The sequence below is a fragment of the Podarcis erhardii genome (genome assembly GCF_964252035.2).
Source record: "Podarcis erhardii genome assembly, chromosome: 6".
Lineage (NCBI taxonomy): Eukaryota > Metazoa > Chordata > Lepidosauria > Squamata > Lacertidae > Podarcis > Podarcis erhardii.
Genome location: NC_138510.1, coordinates 63,304,681 through 63,320,812, shown reverse-complemented (window position 1 = coordinate 63,320,812; position 16,132 = coordinate 63,304,681). Strand labels below are relative to the sequence as shown.

Below are 16,132 nucleotides of genomic sequence, written 5' to 3'. Positions count from 1 at the left end.
TTTTCGCTCTATAAGATGCACCAGACCACAAGACACACCTAGTTTTTGGAGGAGGAAAACAAGAAAAAAAAAATCTGAATCTCAGAGGCCAGAACAGCAAGAGGGATCAATGTGCAGTGAAAGCAGCAATCCCTCTTGCTATTCTGGCTCCAGGGATAGCTGTGCATCCTGCATTCGCTCCACACATTTCCCCTTACTTTTTAGGAGTGAAAAAGTGAGTCTTATAGAGCAAAAAATACAGTAAATGGAATATGATTGTACTGATATGCCCCAATTAATGATGTCAGTAGCATGGTACCAGTGCCCAGATATTCATGGGCAGCCTCACATACAGTGTGTTACAGTAGTTGAGCCTGGAGGTAGAATCATAAACTCATAGACTTGTAGAGTTGGAAGGGACCACAAGGGTCATCTAGTCCAACCCCCTGCATTTGTCCAACGTGGGGCTAGAACCCACAACCCTGAGATTAAGAGTCTCATGCTCTACCAACTGAGATGACCAGGGCATGACACGTGTGACTTCTCCAGGAAGGGCACAGAATGTTAAAAGGTAGTCACTACCATCTGCTGATCTTCCAAAAAGTAGCAACAAATGAAAAGGCACCCATACACTATAAGCCTGACCTTTCAATTGAAGGGTAGCCCCATTCAGAAATGGGCTGCACATCTCATCCCAATGCAGATGGACCATCAGCCTACAGTACTTCCGTCTTATATGAATTAAGTTTCTCTTAGTTCTGATTATTTCCCCATTTAAACTTGTGTATTTATTCTCTTTTCATATGGATAATACTTCTCACAAGATTGGAATCTGTATCTATGAAGACTTTTGTCCTGGTCCAATGTAGCCTGATTATTAGCATGATATTAATATATTTAATGAAGCAAACATCAGCTTATCTGCTTTCATAAAAATGTTGACAAGCGTCGGGGACAGATGCATACAGGACCCAGCTTCATGTTGATCTGGTGATAACATCTACTTGAACATGGCATTTTAACCACCATGAATGGATGGCGGTAGGTTCCTGGCCAGACACAGCCTCACTTTTGCCTTCTGTCAGGGCACACAGGCCTTTTTTAAGTAGGTCCAGGGAAGGTAGGGATGGGGTTGCTACAACAATTATTTCAGGGCATTGAGAATTACTTCAAGAACTAGCCCTAGCCTCCCTGATGGCAGGCAAATATTCAGAAGCTCCAAGGAGGCGGGATTGACCCAACAAAGTTTTTAATACTTTGGAACCAATAGGTTAGTAAACCAGGTTGGTTTAAAGTTGAAACATCCAGGTTTCTATCAACATAATGCATTATTTGTCTGTGGGGTGTCTTTAGTAAGTCATTCAATTTCAAACTCACATATTGTTTTCTTGGAATACAGTCTCACAGTCTTTCAAACACATTTAGAGTTCTAATGGCTGCAAGCTGATACTCACATAAATTGCCATGAACTTAGATAATATATTCCTACTGTTTGACAACTCAGCCTAACCATACAGTGCCCCTGTTCCAGAGCATGCAATGCCAGAGCTAACAGTACTGTAACAACTATGCTCACTCAGCAGCTCAATAGCTATGGAAATGAAAAGGTAACATGGCAAGACAGATGACGGGGAAGGAGCCATGCAGTCCATGAAGTATTAGCAAGGCCATAGATAAAGAGGCAGATTCTCAGTCCTAGCAGGATGTCTCCCCTTCTCAGCATGTGCACTGAAATACAAAGTTTTCGACCGGTATAGTATTGTGCTCCACGCATCAGTTATAACTCAAGGAGAAGATAAAGCAGGGGTGGGAAACCCCTCCTGACTGCAACTCTCATCATCCCTGACCATTGACTGTGCTATCTCAGGCTATGGAAGGTCCAACACCATAAAGACATGGGTTCCCCATCCCTGCTATAAAGGGGATAAAATCCTTACACTGCATCTAAAAAGCTTTTTTTTTTTTTGCGGTACTTTAAAAATCAGGCATTTACATAGTTGCACATTTGTTTTCCCATAGACATAAACAGGAAGAATATTACTTAAGTATTCACTGAGCCATAAAGCATTGTTTTTACTCTGTTGAATTTAGATTGCTGTTTATTGTGAATTGGTTGTTGCCTTCTTTTTATTTTACGAAAAAATGCTGTTGTCTATAAAGAAGTGAGCATACATCTATGATCTAAAAGACTTTCTTAAATATAGAACTGCCAAAAGACATTTCCATTGAGCCATTCACAGCCACAAGAGAGAGAAAATGTAGAGAGACTTTGAGTGATGCTTTCAATAACAAATCCAGCATAGACTGTGCAGAGTAGAATTTAAATATTCCGGTTATGCAAACTGAATAGGAGTGGTCCCCAAGGCAGTTCAAATGATTAAAAAAACCACAAATAATTATGTTCGTATAGCAACAGGATAAACTGCAGGGGTCACCAACCTATTTGGGTCAATCAGCACATTTGGAATTTTGAGGGGGTGTTGTGGAAACCCCCCGTCACTTCTCCCTCAGGCAAAAACCATCTGAGTGTGCACATATAGACACTGCCTCAAAGATGGATCCAGTAGGATTTAAACTGATTCTCTTTAATTTGCACAATTTTACAGAGTCTTTTAAAAAAAAAGAGCTATCAAATTAATATTCACATTGGTAGAGTGTGCAGTAAAAAAATCACATTTTTCTAGACATGGATCCTTACGGATCTTCATGGTTGTTTTTTACATAGGATGTCAGTGAAACCACCAATAAATCACAGAGCATATCCAGGTGGCCTATGATTTGATGGTGGTTTTGCAGGGATCTCTTTAACAACAACAACAACAACAACAACAACAACAACCAAGATCCCTAAGGATCTGTACCTTAGATCCATGTTTTTGCACAATGGCAGTGCTGAAAAAGCACAAGAGCCATTATTTCTGTCACTGGAGACAGATGTGACCTGTACCTTGATGGCCAATGGCGGGCTGTCTCCTTTCACTCACTCTCGTCTGACTCTGAAGCTCCTTACTTTCTCTCTTCCCATTTTCCCCTTTCCCCTCCCCCTCCCCCCTCCCACAAGATCGCTCCCCTTTCCTTCAACTGCTTTCTGTTCAACAGCTTAGGTTGCCCATCTGAGCCTTGAAAAGCACATAAAGTTGTGAGAGAAAGCATTGTTCTTCCAGCTTCTTCATTCAATTCTGTAGTATTGGGGGGGGGGTAGCTAACCACCCTCACTACATCTCACCTAACAATACAACGAATGGGGGGGGGGATGCTCAGAGGCTTCGCCGAGGTGTGTGTGTCCCAAATTGTGCCTTTTTGCCATGCTGACATCCCAAGGATTAAAGGATTATCTAACAGTAAGCGTTATAGAAACACTTTACTGATTTGGATTATCTTAGAAGACTGGCCCTACTATCAGAACTAAAAGAACGCCAGCCTCTCTATAGGCCTGTAAGATCATTTCGATCATGGCATCACATCCTACAGAATACAGTATCATAGGCCAATGACTCCAAACCAGGCATTTGTCCATTGTCCCTCCCTCTGCCATGTGAAGCAGCAATCATCTTCTAAAAGCTGATCTTTTTGTCCAAATTATCCCTGAGCTGTAAGATTGGACCCCAATCTATGTCCCTGAATCCCTCAAATCATTGTTTCAAATTGCATTTTTGTTTTGTTTTATATGGTACATAGTGCATACCACTTAAAAGAGATTTTTTTTAAAAAAATATAGGCAGTTTAGAAATGCTTTAAAAATAAATAAGGCAGAGTAATGCAGCTGATTTTGAGTATCAAGAAAGAGCAGTCAGCTGTTATAGTATTTAATTTAATGCTGTATTTTTATTGCCAAGGATTGAAGCAGGGAGAGACTTGTGGAATTTTCTGCCTCAATTGGCAAAATTACTTCACCTGTCTTTGTTACAGTGCACCCTGTGCTTGGTTTATGTGTCATTTTACATAGTTGCTTTGTTAGATTGCCTCTTAAAACATTTTGTTCAGAAATGGATAGCTTCACCACTTATACTTTTCATATCCCACAGCTCTTTGCTATTTATAGGGACCCTTAGAAACGTATAGCTCTTTATCAGTACAGTCTGTCATATTCTTGACAAGTGCTTTGCAAATTGTTATCCAGTTGAGAACGGATGCTGCTGCTTCCAGTTTCTTTTGTAACATGCCATTCATTTTCAGATGTGAGATTTCCATGCTGACGCAACAGCAATAAAGCACATCCATAATGCATTCAGACCAAACTAATCAACTGCCTAACGATTAACTATATTTCAACTGGAAAGACACCCCCCGCATCAGTACGGGGTCAAATTAAATGCAACAATAGATTGTCTCTTTCAGTTTTAGCAAATAGCCTTCTGAAAAGTTCAGCCTGGATTGGCACCATGGCACTGGGAGACAAATTTATAATCCTTCCCCTTATTGTCACATTCTTTAAAAAAAAAAAAAATCACCACTCCCAGCTGCTATTTACCATCTTAAGGAAAACTAGCAAGTTCAGATGTTCAGTGGTAAAAGAAGTGTGGAAGAGTTAACTTTTTCTATGACTTTTCTATGCAATTATAGTGATTGCTATTTGGTTGTTCCTAGGCTGCTGCTGGTGGTAATGTTTTCTGTTCTTTTTGCGTAAGGGCAGTCATGATGGCCTCATCAATAGGATTTAGTAGCAATGGCATTCAAGGACATATTCGTCCTATATTGGACTGAGGCTTGGGAAGCTAGGAATGCAGGTAGTTTTGGTTGCTAAGCCTGGGTTTTTCTTTCTCTCTTTTTTCGCAGCTTTCTTCCCCCAAAAAGATGTGGGTCATTGAGTATAGCTGCTTCTTGTACTGGATAGCGAGGCATACTGTTGCACATTGACATCTTGGAACCTTAGCAGAATGACTCATATCAAATGATTTAAAACCTGAGAGATGCTATGGCTTCTTTGTCCCCTGAGTTGATGGGCGTGTTGAAGTCCTGAGCCCCTGCTTATGTAACTGGTGATTAATTTGGGAAATAATGACTTGGGTTCAGTCTCAACTGGTTTACTGCCTCTCAAAAGTGATTGGGCATGACTGAGATACTGAAGCTTTGACTTTGTCTTGAGATCATGGCAAGGATCATGGCAATGGGAAGTACGCCAGGGATGTGGGCAAGATATCCTACGGCCAAGAAGAGAGCTTCACTTAAATCAAATACTGAAATTGCCAATGCAGTTTCTTAGTGGTGGTGGGTGTCCAAACAACAAGAAGTTACGTAGGTACAACCACTTTACTGGTGTGATGAAATTCACCTTTCCTTCTTTCTTTCAAATCCATCTTTCTGACTAGGGATGAGACATTTTCCTCAAATATCATTTGATATCATGTCCTCTTTAATTGTTTATATTGAGTTGTTGTGGGATCTATGTTGGGGTTCTTGCTGTGTTTTGAGCTCTGGTTTGGAGATGGGGGGTGGAAGCCAAGCAAAAGAAGCCCCGTCTCTGGCAGGTGCACAAGTACTGTGACAGGTGGGCGAGCTGGTCCCCCTTCCTTGACCAAAAAGCAAGACAGCTTAATCTGGAACAGCTCAGAAGTAAGATGGCCTCTGGGGTCAAATGGCAGGGCAGTCATGGCAAGCCTCAGGGACATAGGCAATAAGGGCTCTTCTGGTAGTTTATTCAACAATGTTGTGGCCTGTTTTAAATCCATTCATTTCACCACCCAACCCATTCTTGTGGGACACTGCTTATAGATTCACACATATCAAAGACAAACATGCCATTTTGCAATTTCACTTTTTATTTCTTCCAGCATTTTTCTCAGTAGCTGATTTTAGTAGTTTCTTCTTTTTAAAAAACAAAAAGAAACATTTTGCTATCTTAAATGATAACAGTTCTTTTCAAATTCCTGTACATTATTATACCAGATCCTTTCCCTCTCCCTTCTCCATATAGTCCTAACAGTTCATTTAATCACTTTTATTTGTTTTAAATCAGCTTGGAAACAAACTTGGAAATGTTGTGATGTTCTTTTTGAGACATCTCCTTTGAATACTTAAACTTTAACCTTACAAAGTATATTACCAATTCAGCAGATATAATAAAGGATGTTTCCACACAACTTTTCTCATTACTAAATGAGACTACAATACAAAAAAAAAGAGCATGGTTCTACTGCTCATTAAGGCTGAAGACAATTTATGCGCAGATTTTCCCCCCAGAGGGGGACCCAAACCTGCTACAGGTCAAACCTCAAACAGGCATGTATTTCATGTCTGGAGAAAAGGGACTACTATGTAATCACTTATTAAGACACCAAGAAATGTATCTTCACCTTCTTGCTCTACTTTTCAATTGACATGAGGGGGAGATAATTTTCTTTTCTGCTGTCATGGGATACATCAACTGTATATGCAGTAATACACCATCTTCCTCCGTGCTTGTGTGTGTTCCACAGTGAACAGTTAGATAGTAAAGGGCCATGCGAAAACACTGAAAGCAACTGACTTACCCAACTTTTCCTCAGCCTTGTTTCTATGTGAATGCATTTTCAAGGATGGTGGTATAAAAATAGGACGTTGCCTCCTTGTTTATAGGGTTTGTTACAAGAAACATAAAAGAGACCTGCTGAATTAGACCAAAAGCCTATCTAATCCCAACTTCCCATTTCCTGAAGTTTCCAACTAGATGCCAACGAGAAGCCCATAGGCAGGGAACAGCAATAGTCCTCTGCTGCTGTTCTTCTGGTATTCAAAGGCATGTGGCCTCTTATTCTGGTGGCAATACATAGCCATCGTGACAAAATCACTGATAGTTTTATCCTTCATGAAATCATCCAATCCCCTTTAAAGTCCATAGTTTAAGTATGTACTGTGTGGAGAAGTGTGCCCTGAATCTTCTAGCATTCAGCTTCATTGAACAATTTCTAGTCTAGACAAATACCTCCTCCTGTCAAAGTTCACTTTGCCATGAATAATTCTGTGCACATCTATCATGACCCTGTTACTCACTTTTTCTTAAATGCCCTGCTGCACAGGAAAAGCAGCTGAGTGTCAACAGTACCAGAACCAAATTCAAAGGTAGTCAAAAGCGCAGAGACAGCACAAGAAATGGGGGCCCAAACACAGGGAGTCCAATGACTTGTCAGGGCTGCACACATGTAATTCTCACATTCTGTGCTTGAAACATAAGGCTCTTAAGCCTGAGCCTTCAGAGTCCCACCCAGAGCACAGCTGCAGGACATCGGAGTCACCTGAGGATTTGGTCAGCTCACAAGGACTGCCTTACTCATGAGTATCTCATTTTCTTCTGAGGAGTCCTTGTTCCTTAAGTGGGCACTCCAACATCCAGTGGTTGACTGAGCTTTCACCTTCAGGAACTTGCACTCCCTAGGACTCACATGTCCACTCAGCTTCCACCTCCGATACTGTGATGGGGCTGTACCTTGAGGAGAAGATTCGGCTGCCATGTTCCCTGAGAGCGCCAGATCCTGCCAGATCTCTGAAGTCCCTTGATATGGGCAGCTTCTCCATGATGTTTGTCTTTAGGAGCTTCAGGTCACTCTGCAAAGAGGATTCCTCCAGCAGGGGCATGACATCGAACTATAAAGTCCCCAAAGTTGGGATGTTTCCTCATAAGGGAGTTGCTACAGCCCAATGATCACGTTGGCTGTTCTTTTCTGCATCTTCTTGATCTCAACAATATCCTTTTTGAGATAAGAAGGCCAGAATGGTGTGCAATATCCCACGTGCAACTGCACCACAGATAAAGACATTGACAAGTACAATATTGTGAGTTTTTCCTTTCTCTGCCTTTCTTAATGATTCCCAGCATGGAATTTGAGTTTTTCATAGCTGTTGTATGCTGGGTCAACACTTTCATTGAGTTTTCCACCACTGACCCAAGATCTCGTTCCAGGTAAGTCACCATCAGTTCAGGTCCCATCAGTGAATTTGTAATGTTAGGATTTTTTAATTATTATTTTGCCGCAGTGTGCATTATTTGAAACTTACTTTCATTGTTTTGTGTAGTTTTCGTAACTTGCTTATAAAAGGAAGTCACTCCAGCTACTGCAGCAGATTCAGAGATTTGCTTAACAGCAGTGAAAGATCTGGATAGACTATAAATCCACTCCCATTTGGTGCCATATTTGCCTGTATTTATCACCATATAATATTTTTCAGCACAGGCAAACAAATATGTGAATCCATCTCTCTTCTGTGTTTTCTAACAATTCTTAGTCTTTCTATGGACGGTATTGTTAATTAAAGAGATAGTCAACATGATGTCCTTCAGATGTTGCTGGACTACAACTCCTTTTATCCTTTACCATTGGCTGCAGCTGATACAAGTTGAAGTCCAAAAACAGGCATGTTGGCTACCCCTGGTTCGTTATCTGCAAAGGACCAGTTTCAAAATCAAAATATCCATTCCAATATGAATCAAGTTAACTGAATTGCTTCTGGAAAATGCTCTATGCCTCTAAAAGTCCATGTCCATACTGCATGAAAAGTGATTTTTTGCTCATTTTCTTACATCAACCTATAGGATCCAAATTGTGACATATATCCAATTAATTCAGATGTTTGCAGTATTCTAGCCAGAAAAGTAGCATGGCTTACCTCATGTCAAATTGTCTTGTCTTCAAAGAGACACACAGTCTCCTGAAAACACACAGATCTGATGGCATCAGAGAAAAGTGCCTCATTAATTTTGTTTGTGCAAATAAGAAACAATTTCATTTCAAGCTTTAAATGCAAAACAGAAGCTAGAAAGCATTTGGGAGGTCCATCAACGCAGAACTGAACATCAATTATAGCACATAATATATGAACTGATCTATAGCAGCCTAACACTGCAGCTTTAAGCTGTACTACAGACATGTACAGGGACACAGTAGTGGTGGAACTTGGAACGAACGAACTGTTCAACAATATCCAGGGCTGTCCCTATCATTAGACAGAGTGAAGTAGCCAACTCAGGCACTGGCAGAGGAACGGGGGTGCAGAGGGAGCGGACCGCCCCCGGCACCACTATTCTGGTAGGGTGCCATCGTGGTGCCCCCCCCGACAACCACCGCACATACCCCGGTTGCCATGCCCCCACAGTTGGCACATCACGCCCCCAGAACACGCGCCACACCCTTGCAGGTGGTTCGCGACCCCCTAGCGGGTGGTGTACCACGCCCCTGCCTGCTCTCCGACCCCGGTAGTGGAGCATGCAGCTTCGCCACTAATCTCAGGTAGCAGATGCAGGGGGCAGAGAGTGGCAGGGAGGGATTGGAAGACAGCTGTGTATGCTGCACAACCTGCCTTTTGACCAATAAACTAGCCTCCTGTCCTCAAGTGTTGTTTCATGGCTAGTGTTCAACCCTAGCTTCAACACTGTTCCACTGCTACTGTAGAAGTGAGATTCAGCTACCAGTCTGATCAGCTTATGAACATGGAAATGTGGCTGAAGCACCCGAATGCCTGGGGCTGGCCTTGTACCCCATCTGAACTGATTCCACATCAGAACTACATTTATAATGCTAAAACGTTACAGGATGTATAAGTGTTAGGGTACTAACGGCAAAAGCTGGAATGAAAATCAAAGCACACTTTTCAAATATTAGATAGACAATGGGCAACAGTGCGGACAGTCTAACTGCAAAAAAAAGGAAGTGGCGGGGGGAAGCAGCAGCCTTATGCAGATGTTCTAAATATGGTGACAATCAGCCTATGGTGGGATGATATCACTCCCTCCTACACATCATGACTATTGCCAGATTTAGAACAGTTGCACGGGTACTAACAGCTCTTTTCCTAACTATACATAAGATTTCATAACTCAGAGTCTTTTTGCTCAGATGTTAAGTGAGGGGTAGTACCTCTGGTGGGGGACACGCCATGCTCCTTCTGGTGTAGTTTGCCCACCCTGCACTCAGCTCTCACCTGTGGCTCCTAGAAGCTGTCAGCATGTGACAGTGGTCACATTCTGGGAAACGGCTTCAACTGACCAGGTGAGGATAGCTGGCTGGGTCTCAACCCCTTGGTTTGTTAGAGACTTCGCCCTGCATGCGAAGACAGGCTCTGATGAAGGGATGAGACCAATAGTGGGTGTAATGGTCAAAAAGGTGGTTTCTGCAGGTGCTATAGAGGGAAGTGAGGGGCAGATGGGGCTCATCAACCTAGAAAGATAATCCATCTAGGAGGGGGAAAATTCTGATCCTAAACCTCTTCTGCCTTGCGGGATAACTACAGGAAAAGAAAAGGCTAAGGAGTAAACCCTACACAAATCCAGAGTGGAGTCCCTAAGATAGTTGGATGACACCTTGTACGCCTCCTTTCAGCAACTCATGCAACCCAGCTGGTACCAAAGTATTGTTCTGCTTTCCTTTGGACCATATCTGCAAGGCCGAGAGGGAGGTCTTGTCATCTGGGCAGCCCAGGACCTCCATACACACTTCCCAGGTTTGCACCCTGGGGAGGTAATTTCAGTGCTGCTAATGCGGTGGTTTGACTTCACCCCCAGAGGCACATTCCATTGTCTCTCAAGACACATGGATGCCAGCAACAACTTTTTCACATGAAGGGAGATAGTGACTTGAGGATGCTATCAATGAGTGCTTCCCACATATGCATTCTGAGGGATATTTGGGTAGAAGACTGTGTAATAAAGGTAAAAAGGTATACAAATGACTGAATTAATTCCTAAGTTGAAGCCTTGAGGACACACACAATATACTATGTTCCACTGAAGATTTCTTTCAGGTAAAGACATTTAGAATTAGGTGTTCTGACTGCATTATATACTGCAGCTAATTGCAGCCTTCCCTGCAGCCTTTTACCTGAACCCTAAGCATACACATTCATAAACATTACATTAACTGGGCTGTAATTGACAAGTAAGTAAAAGTGGGTTGTAATCTTAGGCTGGAATTTAAAAGGGCATAAATGCACCCTGTTTCATTTCAGTGCCATGTTTGCCTCCATTTGCCTGCAAAAATTTGTACCCCTGACATCAAAAAACAGCTTGATTTTCAGTCGCAAGTTTCTAAGGAGAAATCAGGAGGAAAACAGAATTAATTTTTCCCCTTTGTAAAAAACCCACCACCAAAACCTCATATGAGTTTGCTTCAAAGCCCTAGTAATAAAAGTAAAGGGCTTTTAGATTACAGTATAGTGGATAATCCTTAAGAACAAAATATACAATAACAAAATGTACTAATCAATATACCCTGAGAATTCAGATCATCTTCAAGTGAAAACGACTTTTCCACAATATTTTCATCCAGATAACCAATTCTTGCAGCAGTGTGCTACACTGCTACCATTTTTATGCACAAGTTTTATTTTACCCAACATATTCTTGAACAGGACAACCTACAGCCATCATAGCTTTTTTTCCTCACCATGCTTAAAAATCTGAGGACTAATATATATCACTCATCATCACTCAGTGTGTGTTAGGTGAATATATGAATGGTCTCATTGAAAGAGTACTGTATTGTGTTTGAGGTAACAGCAAATATGATACTTCAGCACATGTTCTTTTACCTGAAACAGCTGTTTAACATTATAAAAATAATCAAGGGATGAAAAACACGTATCTGAGCTCACCCTGAGATTATCTGGCTAAAATTTTAAGAAAATATGCATAAGTGTACAAATAATATTTGTATACTTTATTAGCTGTGTAGATTATCATAAAAACAACTATGCTGAATAGCTTCCAAGCAGAGTGAAGCTAGCAATAAAATCTTTATAAAGTGGTTGATGAAATGGAGATGAATTAAAATCATTTAAGATTTTCTAAACAGAAGACCTTCTAATTAACGTCCTAAAGGGTGCACCACTTTAGCAACAACGTCACTTTCAATGATAAACAGCACCTAGACATACAAGGTCCACCTATGCTACCCACTTGGCTCCTTTTTAACGCCATATTATCCATGGGCAAACTGGAGCAAGCCATCTTTAAGGAACTTGCCAACAAAGATGATACACTAAGTATATATTTGCAGTATGGACCAGTGGCATGGACAGTGTGTGACAATTCAGGAACTGTATCAGTTCTGTTTATCCAGGAATCATTTTTTTATGCAATAGCACTACAGTGGTACCTTGGTTTGCAACCGCTTTGGATTACAACCGGTTTGGATTACAACCACGTCAAACCCGGAAGTGTTCCTTTTTTTTGGATTACAACCAATTTTGGTTTTGCCCCATTGGCGAAAGCGTGCCTTGGGTTACAACCTGTTTTGGTTTACAACCGGACCTCCGGAACGGACTATGGTTGTAAACCAAGGTACCACTGTACTGAAAAATGCACGCATGTCTTTCATCAGGGTTCTCCTCACCAAACAAAACAAGATAGCTATACACTGATATTCATATCTGCTGAAACTGGGATTCCTGCCATCCAAGAATAAATCAAGTGCTCACAAATATTAAAAAGAAGGTATTCTGAATATGCCATTATCCATAAAAGCCACAAAGCATCTGTCTAGCCAAACAATCCATCTACTGTAAAGATGAAGAAGATACTAAGAAGGAGCACCCTAAGACTTGGGTGGCATACTTTTAATCTACTATCTCCTAAGTAAACCCCTTGCCAGCCACTTCACAATACCTTGAAAAAGCTAACAGAAAGCCTTCTTTCATTCCACAAGTCTCCAAATGTCTGCCATCAACCCTGGGTCATATCACTGTGAATCCAGTCATTGAAATACCTGTGCTCATCTTGAAGAAATTGTTGCTTTCAAAAGCAGAATGACTGGCAAGAAATTCAAGAGAACGTTGTATGTTGTAGAAGGCAGATGTCACTGCCACACGCAATGTGTTAGAAAGACTACATAATTTTGCACCCATTTCAGAAATGGCAGGTCACCCATCACAACAAAGGAATAACTGATAGAAAAGCATTTTAAACGTAGATAGATACTACCTTTCAGACTTAGAAATATTTCCAATTGGGAAATCATCCAGTCATGACACCCCACTGGTCACACTAGAAGCAAGACATAACTCCTTAAGTTAGAGCATCCCAACATTCTATAGCCTTAATTTAAAGAACAACATTGGCAAGTGTATATGGTGTTTTGTTTTGTTTCTAAAACATGATCTCCCTAAGAACTCTTTCTCTCCTTTTCATTCTTCAAATTATTACCTTGGTCCCCAGTATCTGGTCTGTAATGCAGATGCACAAAGTTGATCAAGTAAATATTAGTTTTGGCCTGCAATAACTTTTAATTTGTAATATTTTTAACTTTATCTGATGGTTGTGTTTATCTTTCCTTTGTTGGACGCCACTTTTGAGTGTGTTTGCAGGAGTTGGATGTAAATAGCAAAGTATTGTTATTAATGTTCTTGTAATAACAAATACATTTGGCCTTAAGATGTAATGGGTAATTTTCTGCTTCTACATACTTAACTACCCTTTCAAACTAAATATACATAACACAAATCTTGCAGGTAACAAAATGAAAGAGGAAGGGAGAGAATTTTTGTTTTTTGTTTTCAGTTGCATGTATAACCAAAACTAACATCATTATTTAAATATGAAGTACAGTATTGATTTCTTTAGATATGTGACCCCAGTAAAGATTGCAAAAATGTTTTAAAAATCTTCTAAAATATGCTGGAAATGTAAAGATAACGAAGGTACGTTTTTGCATATGTGGTGGACCTGTAAAAAGGCAAAAGACTTCTGGGAAATGATATATGATGAATTAAAAAAGATGTTTAAGAAAACTTTTCATAAAAAACCCAAAGACTTTTTGCTTGGAATAACGGGGGAAGAAATACCAAAGAATGTAAAGAGACTATTTCTGTATGCTACAATGGCTGCTAGAATGCTATTTGCCCAAAAGTAGAAAGAGGAGGGTGTACCAACGAAGGAAGAATGGATAATTGATGGACTATGCTGAAATGAAAAACTTAGTGTGAAGATCAGAAACCAAGACGAAGAAATTCGAGAGAGATTGGGAAAAAATTATAGACTATGTTAAAGACCACTGTAAATATGTCAAAACATTAGCAGGATTGGTGTAGCCCTTATGAACTAATTTGATATTTTAGTTAAATATGAAGAAGCGAAAATTAATTGGAAAAGTATTGCAAATATGCAGGGGGAAGAAATGAAAAAAAATTGGAAACCGGGGGGTGGGAGTGGCGGGAAGTCAAACAAGATGAATTTGGTGTTAAGATGAATGGGAAATTGTTTTTATTTTTAAAAAAATCTTGGAAAATAAAAAATATATTTTTTAAAAAAAGATTTCTTAATTGGCTCCTAAATAGTATAGTTCCAGTAAAAGGATTTTCTTCTTCCATATAGATAATGACACCTTGAAATATATACAGCTGCTGACAATGAACGTGAAATAATACAACCTTCTAATTCAGCATTCTCTAGCTTTTTCTGTAAATCTTATGCTTAATCTTCAAGGAAGTTACTTTATGGGACCCTCCATGAGTGTCCCTGCACAGCAACTGAATTGATTGTTCTCTTTTTCTTGTTCAGGAAATACATACAATGCCCCATCAATTCCATGTCACCTGTTACCCTCACTATGAACCAACCACCTAAAAACACAAATATGTCCTCCAAACAATATGTAAATCAAAAATGGAGGGACAGTTCTCAAGGTCTTCCTATACCCACAAGTCCCTCCACATCACACTACATAAAAGAAAAACATAAACTTATATAAAAAGAGTAAAATAAAGGAAAGAAAATGGACCACACAATTATTGTTATTACAAGAAAAAACACTGAACAGAGATAAACGTAGACTGATTCATTTTGTTTTTCTAAACATAATATATGATAGAAGGCAAAAATAACAAAATGTGTGGGCCAGTGTCCTGTCATTCCATTACAAATCTTATGAATGTGATAGCAACAGGTTAGAAAGAGCTGAGAACTTAAGGATTAATAACTGAAATTACTTTTCAAAAGGAAAAAATAATGGATGAAGCGTGCGCACATACACTTTGCTTATTAGTGAGGATACCCATTTTTTCACATGTCTCAATCTTATATAAATGCAGCAGTAAAATTCAGAAATGATGCAGTCCTAATTAGATCTACTGTATAATGTGTAAATATTATGGCCAAAGAGATGCGAGTGTAACCTGAACACATCCACCATGTATGTATATCACTGGTGAACGAGTATGCTAAGGTAAAACCAATTTTCCTTGATGCATCGTATTAAAGATCAAAAGCAGACTAAGGGATACAACCGTAAGTAGAAGGCATGAACTAGTGTTGTCACAACCGTTCAAATATCTCCCACAGTTCTGCAACCCATTTATCCATCCCCCCACCCAGCCACCCCCCAGAAAGTAGGTCAAAAAGAAAAGCAAGGGAATAATCACAGCGCAGCTATAAGCAAAACAGGGCAAATTGCCCTGCTTTCCACTGAACAGCTAACCCTCAGTTATGATACCACACACTCACTGCACGGTTTGGGCAGAGTTTTTGTTCCAGAGATTGTTTGGTGCAAGTTCAGAGGATCACCCGCCCGCCCCCCAACCTCCAACCGCCGGGTGCTTCGCCTCAGCTGTCAGCCCAGGGAAGAGGCAGGCTAGTCTTAACCTGTCGCCCCCGAGAAGTCTCTTCGACAGGCACCTTGGCACCCCGAAGTTCACCGGCGCTGTTCTTCCTGTGGGTGCTCTGGCGGCGAAAAGGCGCCAGGAGTTTGTCCTCGCCAGCGCGAGCCAGAGAGCCTTGCATATGTGCTGCACGTTCCAGAAGCCAGAACACCGTCGGTAGGCAGGCGGGGAGGCATTTTGGTCTCCCTTTGGGTGGTTTAAACTAATTTTAATACTATTTTTATATTTTAAAAAACCCTAAATGCCTCCTCCGCCCGTCTCCCCACCGTCACCCCGGTCATCTTTTGGTACCCCTCTGACGGGGAAGCGAGTGTGCTGCACACCTCCCCACACCGCCTAGGTAAACAACCCACGCCAGTACCCACGGGGTTTTTTTTTGGTAAGGGCTGAGGGGCCGAAAACGTTGCTGCACCACCTCGGCGTCCCTTGGCTACTCGCCTCCCACCCACCCCCCGCCCCGAAGTATCTTACCTTTGCCGCTATCCTTCCTAGCGGAGGCGGCAGTGGCAGCGGCGGCGGCGGCGCGCGCTCCCTCTCCGCCTGCCCGCCCCGCGCGCCCCGAAACGAGGCTCCCTCGCTGCTTCCGCCGGAGAGG

The 16,132-nt window shown here is 41.2% G+C and overlaps 1 protein-coding gene across 1 annotated transcript in view; it reads right to left on the bottom strand.

The window, feature by feature from the left end:
- PDE4B (phosphodiesterase 4B) overlaps positions 1–16,123 on the bottom strand; it is a 246,738-nt gene extending 230,615 nt beyond the window's left edge. Inside the window, exon 1 of the mRNA XM_081867179.1 lies at positions 16,009–16,123. The gene's annotated coding sequence lies outside the window, so the exon portion shown is untranslated. The remainder of the gene's footprint in view (positions 1–16,008) is intronic.
- Between the last annotated feature and the right edge of the window lie 9 nt (positions 16,124–16,132).